The following is a 13,456-nucleotide window of genomic DNA, read 5'->3' as shown; positions in this document are numbered from 1 at the left end:
CCATCTCATCACCTGGCCAAGGCATCACTGATCCTTCCCTCCCTGCCAAGGCAGACTGCAGGCCCTGGATGTAGTTACCTCTGAAGTGTCAGCCTCAAAAGATCCCAAATTAGGAACTGAAATTAAAAGGCAATTGTGACCAGCTCGGTGGTCACTTGCACACCTCCTAAATAAGTAGTACTGTGGCTTTGGCTCACCAAGGAATCCTATGGTTACAGTCATTGGAGTTTGGAAGCAGTCAGGATACTGGTGATGGGCACCTCAGTGAGGAGGATCAAATGTTGGATAACATTTTATGCAGCAGGTGCCACCTCTGCTAAGCATTGCATTACCTGGTGGGGGAAAAATGGCACACAATTGGAGATGTGAAGCTCTATTGTGAAGTAAATATGCAGGGAGGGCAAATAGTGTTTGCCCAGGTGACCCTGCCTTGGACACCTCTGGGTGCCACTTCTGCAATGAAATTGTTCACTGTGACATTGCCTGTGCACATAGACAAGCACACACACACACATTCCCTTTCCCTCTCTCTGCTCCTAAGGTTAATTTATATGAACATCACTAATTTTCATCATTTAATGTACCATGATTTATCATTCAAGCTGTTGGCTGGGTTTAGGCAAAAATATTTAGGCAGTGATGAAAGCAAGTTTTTTCCCTATCCATTTGTAAAGCCATCAGGGTGTATTTAGGCTATGGCCAATGCATGGTTGAAAAGCTCATTTAAGAGAGCAGCAAAACACTTGGAAACACTTGCTTTGTGAAGGTTGTAAATTCTAATGTTGACATTTGGGTGTGGAGAGGAGATAAGCAGGAGGGGAATAAATGCCAAAATAAATGTGTTACCATAATTTTCAGAGGAATAAGGTGGGTTTTGCATGGGTTTTTTTCAAGTGTAGCTAGAAAAAATAAGTCTATTGAGCCATAGAGCTTTATTTAAAAGTCTTCACATTCTCAGAAACCTGTTTTTGCACGTGCAATGCAGTGGCAGTGTTGGTAATCAAAATGCCAAGAGAAATGTTTTTTTGTTTGTTTTTTTTTTAAGCTGTGGACTCCCTTACCCTTTGTGGTTTCCAGAAAGTGGTATTGGGAAAATAAAATAAAATAAAATGTTGCTGCACAAGGTTCATGTGAGAGACAGATGTTTCTGAAGTGGAAAAAACCTAATACATTACTTCAACCTGTTAAGAAGTCATCTCAGCTAAGCTTTCTGGAGAGCTCTGAGACATTTCCCTGCACTTCCACTGTAGCAAAAACTCCTTAAAGATTCCTTAAGTGTGTTTTGTCAGCACTTGAAGTGAAGATTACATAATCTTGTAATATATGTCTATAAAATCAAGGCACAGCAGCCTTCCCTTTCAGAATGTGCACTACTGTGATGGGGACTTGAGCACTGCATCTGCTGGTCAGAGTGCAGTACTGCTGCTTTCTCCACTGCTTTAATTGCCTGGGGTAGCCTTTTCCAGGACAGGAAGTTTATGTTATCTTTTCCAATTGAAACTTTATTAAAGTTGAGTAAGGAACTGGACTTTGGATACTTTGTCTAATGTAGTTACTTAAGCGCTTGGAACTTAGGGACCTAAAATGATAACAAACTGGGCTGCCTGATGCTTCTAAATGAAATGTTATTTTTCATAAGAATTCTCTTTTAGAATATATTTCTATTATGCAATCATCAGGTGTTGTTTTTCTGTGTGATGCCGTTTAATCAGAATGCCATTGTTTATTCCTTTTATGTTTGTAGTAGTAGTTTTTACAGTTTTCTGGGGAAGAAAAGGTCACAATTACATTTGGCTCAAACGCTGCTGTGGCTTGTGGTTGCTTCTGCTTTTGATCAGCTCTAAACATTTTTTTATCCTCAAAAATTTCGCTTCTGGAAGACGCTTTGCTGAGGCTAATGCCAGCTTAGGGGGGAATGGTGGTGTTTTGTTATTGCTTCTCAGAGGCTTCAGTGCCAGATGCTGGAGCTGCCAGTGACCTGAGAGCCTTCAGCCCTGCCTGTCACCTCCCACCTTGCCCTCCATAAACACCTCCAGCCACTTCACCCTTGCTCAGCTCGTGAGGGAAACAATTTCAGCCCAAAACAGAACCCTTGTAAAGCACATATTAAAAGTGTTTTACAAGCCTGTGCACCAAGTGGGAAATGTGCACACAGGGTGCATTGTTCACATGTGGCTGTAACTGAGGCCAGAAAGAGAGGGAAAAGGGGAGCAGGGCCATGTGAAAGTCCCAAGGGAAGCAGCCCCCAGCTAGGCACCTACATGACCATTGCTGCAGCTGCATGCAGCTCTTGGAAGCTTTTCTTAATTCAGAGGCACAGGAAGAGGCTCCAGGAGTACCCAAAAGGCAGACAAATTGAGATTCCTACTTGGTGAGCAGAGGCTGCTGATGGAGGTGAAGGGGAAAGGATGAGCTTCCCCTGTGCCTTGAGGCAGGGCAGGGTGGAGGGGAGCAGGGTGGGAGTGAGGGGAGGAGGCAGAGGCACCTGGAGGGGTCAGAGGGGTTGTCTCCCACGTTTGAAGGATGGGGCTGTTTGTCAGGGAGCAACAAATCACTGCAAGCCCCACAGTCAAAGGGAAGGCATTGTGAGGATTTGCTCCAGTGGTGTTTTTGGACTTAAGCCTGGGGATGGGTCTCCCAACAGCTGGAGGTGTTAAGAAAACAGCTGGGCTGCTGTCACCCTGTTGCCAGAGACCTTGCACCCTCCAATTTAAATTAAGCTGTCATGGACCTCAAGATGTTTGTGCTTTCATCCTGGCCCACCTAAATCCTGTCTACTTGATTTTTTTTTCAAGCATGCAGGCAAGGCCAAGGACTTGTTTAAATGGGGAGAAATAGCCTTACAATTAACATAACTATAGTATTTCTATTTGAGGGATCAATTTGAAAGAGTTTTAATGTTTTGCTGTAAAAATGGCATTAATATTTTAGATGGGCTTTAATCCATCCTCCTAAGTCTTTCCTTTTCCCCCCAGGTTAAACCTGAACTTTGTAGGCACGAATGATATGAAGAGATATAATTAAATAAATGTATCTAAAGAAATTAATTTCATTAGGATTCTGCCAAGCTTTGTGCAGGGCTTACCTCTCTTGCCTCTTACTTGGTGTTGCATCTGGGCTCTCTTCCAAAGCTTTGCACGCCTCGCGTGCCTTTCCTGGCCTCGCTGAAGCTGCATCCCAGTGTGCAGTGCTCCTGGATGTACCCATGGGGGTTGAATGGGTGATTCCCCGTGCCAGAGGCTGTGCCCTGCTGTGGTGGGAGCACCTGAAAAGACAAGGAGTTGCAACATGAAGTTGTAAGTTCCAACTTTCAGAGAGCATCAGGTTTAAAGACAGAGCAGGGTGAGGCAGGTCTGGGCTGCCTTGGATGTTTTTGTCAGCTGGTGCTGGCTGACTGTGATCTTGCTGCTGAAGAGATGCAAGATCTTGCTGTGCGGACAGCAAGCAGTGATTGTTCTGCCACCTTGGTGGCTCTCAGCTGGGGACTGTGCTTCCCAGTGGGAAAGGTCTTTGATAAACAGTGTTAGGCTGAGAGAGCTGTAGTTCCTGGAAGCTCTCAGTGGCCACAGCCTGGGGACCTCAGATCAGGACTTTTATTGACCTTATTTCATGCAGGGTAGTTTTTTTTTGGTTGTTACTACCCTTTGTCCTTGCCTTGCTCACCTCTGAAGGAGTCTGGCTGTGTCACCAGCAAAACTGCAGCAGTACAGAGCAAACTGGGCACTTGGCCTGCTTCTCCAAAGCAAGAGGAGATGAGTGAATAGCTCTGTGTTCTGTCTGTGAGGAGAGTGAGGTCATGGTGATGGAGACAGGGCTTTGTGTTGGAGAGTTCATTATTAATTGTGTTATCTCCACTTTCATGCTGTCTTTGTGAGGTACCAAGTGACCACTCTTCAGCAATGCAAAGCACTCTGTCTCTGGGTTAGAGAATACCTCTGGGTTCTGGCTTTCATTAAATTTGTTCTGCTGTGTATGTGCACAGCATTCCTTTCCCCTTAGACAGGCTTTTAAGCAAGCCAGGCCATAAAAATATTTACATTTTTTTAATAGCATTTGGTCTGTACACAGTCAAACAAGCATGGCACTCACTAAGGAATTGTGGGACTGTGATTCAGAGGGAATGTGGCATCCTAAGCTGCAAGAGGCTGGCTTGCCTTGCTCCCATCCCTGCACTGAGGAGACAGTCTCACACAGAAATGTCTCTGTGGCCATCAGACTCCTTTGCAGGTCCCAGAAAGAGGCAATGTGTTGTGCCTATCTGGACATAATTCCAAGCAGCAGATTGGTAACATTGTTTTACTCATAGGAAAAGCTCTTCTTTCTTTTAAAGACAGATCTGGTGTTTGTTCAAGAAATGTTTGATGCTTTTAAAGCCCCATACATAGCAAGGAGACTATATCAGGTGCCCTCAGCACTGCTTAAGGCTTTTAGTTAGAGGTGTCTTCTCTCCTGAGTCAGTGTTGATCCTTCACCTACTTCCCTGCATGCTGCTGACATCAGCTCTGTGATTGATAGGGCAGGATCTGGGCTGTGGGGCTTATCTTGCAGAGCAAAGGTTCATTCCATGTTCCTTGTTCCCTGTTCTTTGTACCCCTGCTGTGGAGCAATCGTGGCAGCCAGGGAAGCAGAGCTGGGGAGGGACTTTTAGCTAGGGCATGTAGTGATAGGACAGGGGAGAAGGGCTTCAAACAGACAGAGGGCAGGGTTAGGTCTGATATTAGGGAGAAACTCCTTCCTCAGAGGGAGGTGAGGCACTGGCACAGGTTGCCTGGAGAGGGTGTGGATGTCCCATCATTGGAAGTATTCAAGGCCAGGTGGAATGGGGCTTTGGCCACCTGGCTGAGTGGAAGGTGTCCCTGCCAGTGAGAGGGGGTTGGAACTAGATGATCTTTAAGGTCCCTTCCAATCCAAACCATTCTATGGTTCTGTGATTCAGGTGAGCTCAATGGAAGCAGCCAGGCATGGATACAACCCAAGGCACGTGCTCCAGTCTGGCAGCATGGTGATGCAGGGGCTTGCTAGAACTTCCTGGATCCAGGTGTCCCAGTTCCACTGAAATTCAGTGGGATTCTGTCTCCAGGCACTCTGTCACATGTCCCATGCTGTTACAAGTGAGACTTCAGTAGCTACAGGGATTTTCCAGCATGCCTGGGCACCTCACTCCAGGTCATGTCAGCATAAGGTAGCAGCCTTAGCATGTTTGAAAATCCCACTGAACATTTACTGCAACCCTGCCTAGCCAAACCCCTCATCCAGGTTCCCTTTGCTTTCAGCCGTACTGGAATAGCCCTGGAGACAGAGGGAACAGAAATGCAGGAATCAGGCCTCTTGGCTGTCCTGAAGGACAGTGAATCCTTTCCAGATATTAAGAAAATTAGCTGCCTTCCTCTGTTATGAGGAAAAGCTTTGGACTGAATTTATATCAATTTATGTATTTATATATAGTGCTGTGGTTAAGCACAGTACACACTACACTATTGTGAACATGATTTTATGTATCTTTAATATATATATGTCTGCATAAATACAAAAATATGGCTCTATAGGCTCTTATCCCTCATTCCACGACTCTCATCTGTCATTTCTCCATGGACTATATGTATGATCTATGTATCTGTCTGTCTATCTATCTATCTATCTATCTAAATAGTTTAACCCCATATTCATCTTGGAGATGCCATAGCAAAGTGCTTGTGGTTTTTTACAGAAATATTTCTTTTTGTTTTGACACAGACACATGCAGCAGGTTTCTAGGATGATGCTCTGAGGAATGCAGTGAAGAGCTCTGAAGAGCTGGGAGGTGACAGGTACAGGGGTGGCACACTGAACTCCTCCTGGCTGCCCTGGAACATCCCCCTGAAGCTGATATTTATGGTAAATACTTCCTGCTGATGGCATTAATGCAGGAAATACTAAATGAATCTGATGTTGAATGCTTACAGCCTTACCTTTCCTGATAACTCTATGTTAATGTAACATTAATTATTCCTGACTTACAATGCTGTTGAATGTTGATAAAGGCTGAATTGCTACTTGAAATGCTGATCCTGACAGCCTTGTGGCAGGCACTAAAATGTGATTTCCCAGTCTTAGGGGAAAAAAAAAGGGAATACATTACTACTCTGATTATAGCACTTCAGAGGAAACATATTCCAGTCACATCTCGTGGAGCGTTCACCTGAATCCCTCTTGCCTTCAGTAGCCAGTGCCTTTGCACATGACATAAAAGGAATATACACTTTCCTTTTCTTTATTTAAAATTTTATGGCTATTGCTGATGTGGGTTTAGTTCAGCATGTGTGAACAGATCCCTGCAAGAAGGATGCTGTGTGTCCATGGAGCAGTGGGCATTTCCCTCACCTGACAGCTGACACATGGCAGTAAAGCTCCTGGAATAAATACAGAGAGACCAATTCCCACTGATATCACCTTCCCTGCAATTTTGAATCTGAGTTTTTTGACTCCAAACTCTGTCATTGCCCTTTTCTGTGCACCTACTGTTTATCTCTTGTGTAACACTGCCATTTTCATGATGTAAATATATGGGAACTGTAGCAAAGTTGAGGACTCCCAGGACTGGGAAGCCACAGGGATTAATTTCCCATTGAGCCCATCAACTAAGTTCAGCTGATGTCCTCCAAGATCCTCCCCTCTTAAGTGCTGTAGGAATAAATTAACTCCATCCCTCCTCAAAGTCCCCACCTGTGTGGTAGGGGAAGGGTTGAGGAAAGGAGGAGAAATGTTTATAAAGTAGGATTTTCGGGAACCTTATCCCACTATCCTGCACAAGCAGCCACTTGTGGCCTTCACTGTAGGAAAAAATGTTCCATCTCTCAGAGGGTGTTTGAGGTTTCTGTTTGTTTGTTTATTTAAAAAGAAAGCATCTGGCATTTGTGTGCAAACATTAATGAGTAATTTAAAATAGACTCAGCACTGCACTTGTGAGGCTGTGATCTTCCAGCTAGAAGAGAGGAGCTGAGAGGGTGCAGGCATACCCTGAAGGACTGCTTTCCAAGGATGAGGAGGGGCCACAAATTTAATTTTTACCTTCCTCCTTTTCCCACCTCACCATGACTCCCAGGAGCACTTCCAGCCTTCTAAAACCCCTTGGTGAGTACTTTGAAATGAGAGCTAAAATGGGTATCTTTGAAGCTGCTGTGCCCTCTGTGGAGAGCCCAGCACTGCCTGTGGGTCTCTCCTAGGAAAGCAGTTTATTTCTGGCTCTGCACAGGGCCACAAATAGAGCTGCTGGTGGGGAGGGACAAGTGTGGGTTGGTTTGGCTCTGTCCTTTCCACAGTGTCAGCTGGCAGCTGAAACCACTTGAGTCCATTAAAATTCAGAAATGTATGAGAAGTGAGGCTCTGAGAAGACTCAGCCATGTTCTCAGAGGTTCCTGAGCAGCACAGCAGGCCAGGGAGCTCTGGTTAGAGCAACAATTGATTCCACCAATATTCCAGCAGATGGGGATCCATTGCAATGCTGGGGCTATGGGAACTTCTGGAGTTTCTTTACAGGAGGAAATTTCTGAGTATGAACAAAACATTTAAATATCCAGCATGGTAACACTCAGAGAATTCTGGTTTTGAGAGCAAGAAAACTTTGTGCTTTAGATTTATCTCTGGGAAGGATCTGTAAGCTAAATCTCCCAACAGGAAAAGGTACTCTTGTGTCAGGTTACACTTCCACCATCTGTTCTGTCACTGGCAGCGTGATGATGCTGTGCTGGCTGTGCCAAGCATTTTCCTTCTGTAATCCCTACACACCCCAGGATTATTAGAAAGAAGCTACTGCATCATCTACAAATATTTGATTTTATTTCCTGCTTGGTTTTGTCTATTTCTGTTTCTCAAGCCTCTTCTGTAGATAGGAAAACAAGAGCTGAAGGAAGTCCAGCACCTGGGATATGTTTGAGAAATGGAGAGAGCACTGTGTGATCCAAGCCCCTGATGAGACTTCCCCCATGCACCCAGAGAGATGCTCTTTTGTGTTCCTCCCCTCTGTCATAGTGAACTCATTCATCTTCCAAATTGCTTTTGTAGATGGCTTCTGAATCATGCACAGAAACTCCCATGGAAGGGAGAACAGAGACTTGCTCTGGCAGTACTCAGCAGTGAAGGGTGGTCGAATGGACTTGCCTGGCTGCTGCTGCAGAGAAGGCTCGGGACATGCAGGTCCAACACCCCTGTTCTTGGAAATAGTTTGCATTTGAGGAAAAGCTATAATTTTTAAAATTTATTTTAGATAGGTGTAGTTAATTCCTTTTGCCTTTGGAAACAGCTGTGCCTGTGTGTGTGGAACTGCTTTTCTGTGTCAAACTGCCAGCTCCACAGGCTCTTCATGCTGCACCAGCATTCAGAAATGGAACCTTCCAGCTTCCATGTGGAGATGAATCCTTGATGTCCCTCCATCTCCTGGGGGTGTCACTTCCTGTGGACAGCTGGGCCCAGGCTCTTGAGATGTAAAAGAAGAGTTGTATTTTAGTCTGTCGGGGCTCTTTCGAAGAAATGATGCAGCTGGTTTGTCTGCTGAGGTGGAGCTTGGATGCCTCCCAGAGATTGCTCTGGTGTTTGGTCATCATCCCACAGGCTTTGGAGGGAGGGTCACTTAATTCTGAGCAGGATGTTTCATGCTTCTGAGCACTGCATGCTCTAGAGTGCTATGTGTATGGAAGGTTAGAGGTGAAGCATATAACAGTGGATAAGAAGGAGAGAATAGGCACCTTCTCAGCATGGTTAAATGAACTGGGAACCAGGGTTCCCAAACTGGGACAGTGCTGCAGGGAAGGATTTTCGTTATCCTCTCTGTTAGTGCTGCTTGTGAGATTGAAAAAGAACCCATGCTTACACAAGAGAGAGCAGATATCCAGAGCTAGAAATACGAGTGGTGAGTGAAGAAGGGGAAGAACAGGTGAAGTGGTTGCTGAAGGGATCACAAAACATCAATGAGTGTCTGCAGAGGGGCTGAGTTTTTGTACCCAGGCTTGTGCAATAATTAATCCTTTGTGATCCTGACAGATGCCTGCAGAGAAGCAGAAACAAAAGATCGTGGTCTGACAGTGATTAATGCATCATTAGTTGTCAGATTAAGAATTTTGGAAGTGGGTAGATAAGCCCTAGGCCAGGTTGTTGATTGTGTTGGGGAGAACTGCAGAGGCTGACAGTGTGGGGGGAGCTGGGCTTCAGCAGTTACTTACCACAGGCACTTACTGTGCTTTGTCTGAAACCAAGCTGTTAACAGGATGGGGGAGAAATGGGGATGCAATTTATCAAACAAAGCTCTGCCTCAAGCGTGGGTTATACTGAAAATATGACAAAACCCAGAGTCGACCCCAGCCTGTGTTACCCCGGCATCTTTGCAGGGTATGGAAGAGGCTGGGTGATGGCTGCAGTTCACTACTGTCATCCAGGACTCTGTGGCATCCCTGTGAAGGAGGGAAATGCAGCTCTTGCTGTCTGTGCTCACAGCTGGGGAGGTGAAGGGGCTGTTGGGGAGCTCCTGGTGCTCCCCAGGGTGGGCAGCAGAGAGGATGGGAGCTGCATGAGGCAGCACGGGGTGTTCCCGGGGGCAGCACGGGGTGTTCCCGGGGACAGCCCGGCCTCTGGTGCTGCTGCAGCAAAAGGCATCGCCTGGGGGACTGCGGTGCTCATCACCTGCAGGCTGTGCCCCGGTGCGCTCCCGCTGCAGCTCCAGGCTGGCTCCTCCCGGGGATGGGCACAGCACTGCCAGCCCTGCTGCCACAGCATGGCAGCACTCAGCTGGGAGCTGGAGGGGGAGATGTTTGGATGGGAGCAGCTCTGAGTGCACCTGGGAGCAGTTTACAGCCGCCCAGGGAGACTGTGAGTCAAACCAGGAGGCACTGGGCAAGTTCAGGCACCTCCAAGGCTAGGCAAGCAGCTGAATGGGAATATGGAGCTCTCAGATCACAGTTTTCAACCAAGGTGCCCACATTTTGCAGAAGTCTTTCGTAAGGTGCCTGTGGTATTTGCAAGGTTTGGTTTACTTGTAACACAGCAACCTTTAATCTTTGTGACTCGTGTTCCCCTTTTGTAAGCTGGGGTTACTTATGCTGAACCCTGTTTTGCAAAGGGTGCTGCTATCCCTGTGTGAATGTTCCTGTAGACAATCACAGTATTTGACATATAACAATGCTCTGTGGCTCTGCCTAAGTCTCACACCACTTTCCAAGCTTCTTAATGGGTAGATTTTTGTCAATTTTTGGAAGAGGGATTTGCTGAGGAGCAAATTTCCCCAAAAGGCTGGAGAAAGAGGATGGCTGTAAACCCTGCTTAGCCTTGATTAATTTGGCATGAACAGGATGGGGACTGCACACATCCCTTCACCTCAAGTGCCGAGCACTGCACAGGATCGGCATTGAATTGTTAATTACAATCACACATGGCCATCCTGTGTTTGCCCATTTTTCTCTGGGTGTCTGAATGGAGGTGCTTTAATCCTTTCTGTGTAGGAAAAACTGTTGACACCCTTTGTCTGTCCCCTGGAGGTGATGAATGTCACAGTCTGATCCTGCTCTCCCAGCTGCCTGCACTGGGGGCTCCCTGGAGCCTGTTCCAGCTCTCTTCCCGTCCCAGCTCCCCGTTGCAGTCCTAAAGTGTTTTATTTTGTTTGCCGGATGTTTCCTCTTGTTTTCCCATTGTCATTCACTGTGACTGGAACTGGCTCATTTCTTCTCCAGAGTAACACAAAGCATAACAGCCTTCCCACATCCTCCCAGGCAGGGCTCATTGTCTGCAGGGGCATCCAGCCTGCAGCACCAAGGAGCTGCTCAAAACCTTCCTTTCCCTGAAAATGTGGAGCCATATGCTTGGGCTGATGTAAACTGGTGTAGCTCCACTCATGTAGATCCAGCTTATAGAAGCCAAAAATATGGCTTAAAGTAAGTGAATCATCTTGCTGGAATGTAGCCAGCTGTGAAGCATACCTGTCCCATGGGAATGCTGAGAAGTGAAAGTTGCTTCCACCCTTTTTTGGCTGAAAAGCCACAAATCTGCCATGGAAGAAAGGCTGCAGTGCCATGTGTGAGTCCCTTTGCCCATTGTAAAATGTCACTAGTTCTGGAGAGGGGTAGAGATGGTCCCATGATTATACAGCTCCACAAATGAACTGACAAATCCATATTTTGTCTTTTTTAAATTTTCTCATTTCTCAGGGGGAACCCAACTTGCTGGTGCCAAGAGGCTTCTTGCCATTAGGGCTAGGGCTGTAAGACTATGGGCTCCAAACCCCACACCAAAAGGGATAAGGAGATGGAGCCAAGAGGGAGGCAGACTACCAGGCACTGGGAACCTGGGCTTTCCTTGGGGTTGCCCATGTGTGAAATCACAGGATTTTTCTAAGGTAAAAGGCATCAGCAGCCGTGCTGGCTGATGGTGCAGGAGCAAGCACTGCCAGCCCTGTAAAGCTGCACCCTGGAAAGAGCTGCTGTGCTCGGAAAGTGGAGTTTATTAACTCCAGATTTTTACAGTGAGGCTGGCATGCCAACAATAGGGTCCGAACACAAAGGATCCCTTGCAGATATAAATCAGGGGAAGGCATCTCCAAAGGCTCCTGCCAGCCTGAGTCACACTCAGGTCTGTGCCAAGTGCCAGCTGCTAAGTGGCAGAGGGCCCACAGCTGAGTCACAGGCTCCCAGCTCAGGGGGCATTGCTGGTGATTAGCAAACCCGCTGGGAATGTGCTGTGCTGCCTGCAGGGCACAGGTGTCCCAAACACAGGGCTTGTCCCTCACTGATGGGCAAAGGGAGCTTGGGGGGCAGCTGGTCAGTCTCCAGTAGAAAAGTAGGAGGAGGTGAGTTATAGGTCTGTGGTGGCACAGTTGAGAGGCTCTAGGGAATAGCTAAAGGATTTGTCCCTGATGAAGGAAGAAGGGCAATAGCTGTCACTGTCCCAACCATCATAACCCTCTAACTGCTTGGAGATGTTCAGAAATTTATGTCATTTTGTGTACAGGAACAGATGGAAAGGTTATCTCCTACTGTGCTTGACACAGCTCCTCAGCTGGAAATAAGCATCCCTGGAGCTGAGCCAGCACAGAGAACATGTGTGTGCACCCTTTGTGTGTGCTGGCACAGCATCAGCCTTCCTGAGGGAAGGGTGGCAGCCTGAGCCTCCCCTTGTGTGGCTGCAGTGGACTCACTCACCCAGCTGCCTGGCAGCTTGAAGCCCTCCTAGCCCTGCTGGGAAAAGGACCCTTCCCTTTGGACAAGGTCCTTAAGGAAGTTTTTGTAGAGGGTTGGGTTCATGAGGAACGGCTGTCAGGATGGGGAAAACAGCAAAAAACCCTCTTGTTCTGCTCCTCCTGTGCATTGTAATGCCTCACACCCCTTGGTTCCCCTGCAAGTGCTGGTGGAGTTCACTGACAAGTGAAAGGTTTCTTGTGGGTAAATGAGTAATTATTCCTTTTTTTTTTTAAACTTCTTTTTTTTTTTTTACAGGGGAAAGACCATTTTTGGGGCATGATGTTAGGTCAGAATTGGAACTGGAACTTTGAGTACAAAGGCTTTCCCCCCAAAAAAAATTGGTCCTGTATGCTGGTCTCTTAGTCTTGTACTCAGGTCTAAGACACCTGAGCAATGAACAATTTTCTTGCCACTGCTGAACATAGTAGGACACTGGGGAATGTGTTTTGCTGTTCAAATCTGTCCTGAACTTGCTACTTTTCATGTCCTTTTTAGAAACTGGTCATCTTGAATCTTCCCATTTTGCTTGGAGTACAAACTTTTCATGGGGATGCTTTCCTGTTTGCACCTACCCTGCAGATCTTAATGTGAATCTTTGATTGGGACCTTGTTGGCATTTCTGCAGAGTAAATAGAGTTATCATATGTATCCAGAACTTAAAATTCAGGCGAGAGCAGCTTGTGTGGCTGCAGGGATGTGCATTGCAGAGACAGGCAGAATAAAGTTCAGCTATTTTTCTTTCTTTTTTGTGCCACAGGACAAACCTTCCCCAAAAATGAAGGCTTTGCCACATGTTTTCTATAACCAGCCAAATAAAATATTATGCTTGATAGCATTCAGGGTCAGAGAAATAACTCAGGCTCTGGGCTTAGCATTTTTTCTTCCTCACAGTGGCTTCTGCTGAATGATAATCTTTAAAACTATGCATGTGGGGGGCCAGATCCTGACCCTCATTGCATCTGCTCTGCACTGCTGCAAAAACTGCCCAGCAGGAACAAAGTGAGCTGAGTTGGTTGCAACAACACTGGAAACTTTTTCTGCACTGAAACAAGGGAAAATCAAGCTGGAGTGGGCTGGAGTTATTCATAGAGCTTTCTGTGTTGAGTAACCCAGTAGTTTCCTTTAAAGACTGAGCAGCTTGCTTTATACAGCTTCTACTTTTGCTGTTTAAAATTGATATTTTGTTTTAACAGTAATTTTTGGCTAGTTTGTTTATATTAAAAGAAGTCTGTGTTTTTTTCATCCATAGTTACACACCT

General features: G+C 46.3%; 1 long non-coding RNA gene across 1 annotated transcript in view; it reads left to right on the top strand.

The window, feature by feature from the left end:
• The window catches only part of LOC146439021 (uncharacterized), a 37,706-nt gene that overhangs the window by 15,290 nt on the left and 8,960 nt on the right, over positions 1-13,456 (top strand). Inside the window, exons 2-3 of the long non-coding RNA XR_014850639.1 lie at positions 5,734-5,874; positions 6,926-7,110. This is a non-coding gene — a long non-coding RNA (uncharacterized LOC146439021). The remainder of the gene's footprint in view (positions 1-5,733; positions 5,875-6,925; positions 7,111-13,456) is intronic.

Source organism: Lichenostomus cassidix, chromosome 3 (genome assembly GCF_008360975.1).
Source record: "Lichenostomus cassidix isolate B80296 chromosome 3, HeHo_3.0, whole genome shotgun sequence".
Classification (NCBI taxonomy): domain Eukaryota; kingdom Metazoa; phylum Chordata; class Aves; order Passeriformes; family Meliphagidae; genus Lichenostomus; species Lichenostomus cassidix.
Note: the sequence above shows the minus strand (reverse complement) of the source record. Positions and strands in the feature narration are given on the sequence as shown.